The sequence below is a fragment of the Otolemur garnettii genome, unplaced genomic scaffold (genome assembly GCF_000181295.1).
Source record: "Otolemur garnettii isolate 467f Iridium unplaced genomic scaffold, OtoGar3 scaffold00272, whole genome shotgun sequence".
Classification (NCBI taxonomy): domain Eukaryota; kingdom Metazoa; phylum Chordata; class Mammalia; order Primates; family Galagidae; genus Otolemur; species Otolemur garnettii.
In genome coordinates this window covers 8,839-9,740 of record NW_003852667.1, presented here as the reverse complement: position 1 = coordinate 9,740, position 902 = coordinate 8,839, and positions in this window count along the sequence as shown.

Here is a 902-nt window from a genome sequence, read left to right as displayed (position 1 = left end):
AATGAAACTTAGTTTTACAGGATATAGGATTCTGAGCTGAAAGTCTTTTTTTTTATTATTAAATCATAGCTGTGTACATTAATGCAGGCATGAGGTACAGTGTGCTGGTTTTATATACAATTTGAAATATTTTCACCAAACTGGTTAACATAGCCTTCATGGTATTCTCTTAGTTATTGTGTTAGGACATTTATATATTCTATGTTTAGAAAGATTCACACGTACTCTTGTAAGATGGACCATAGGTGTGGTCCTGTCAATCCCCCTCCCTTCACTCATCCTCTCCCCTCCCCTCTCTCTTCCCCGTCCCCATATTCTTGGACTATAATTGGGCTATAGCTTGAAAGCTATAGCTTAGTTTCATAGTAGGGCTGAGTACATTGGATATGTTTTTGAAAGTCTTTTTTGTTTAAACAATATTAAAGACTGATGGCCTCTATCTTCTGGCTTAAAACATTTCAGCTGAAAAGTCCGATGTCACCTTGATATTTTTTGCCTTGTAGGTAAGAAATTGCTTATGTATGGCTGCTTGCAGAACTTTCTCTTTTATTTTGACTTTGGTCAAATTAATTACAATGTTTCTAGGATAGGAAATGTTTTGTTTGAATTGAGTTTGATTGGGTTCTGAAACTATCTAGTATGTGGATTTCTGAGTCTCTCACAATGCTTTGAAAATTTTCTGCTATTATATCTCAAGTTAGAGTTTCTGTGCTATTAGGACCCTCTTCTACTTTAAGAATTTCTATAATTTAGATATCCAGTGTTTTTGAGTTTCCTTTTTTTTTTTTCTGCTCTTTTACCGACTAGTTTAGTTCAAAAGTCTTATCTTTGATTTCTGAGATTATTTTTTCTTCATGTTCTACTTTATTTCTGAGACTCTCCTTTTTTTTTTTTTTTTTTTT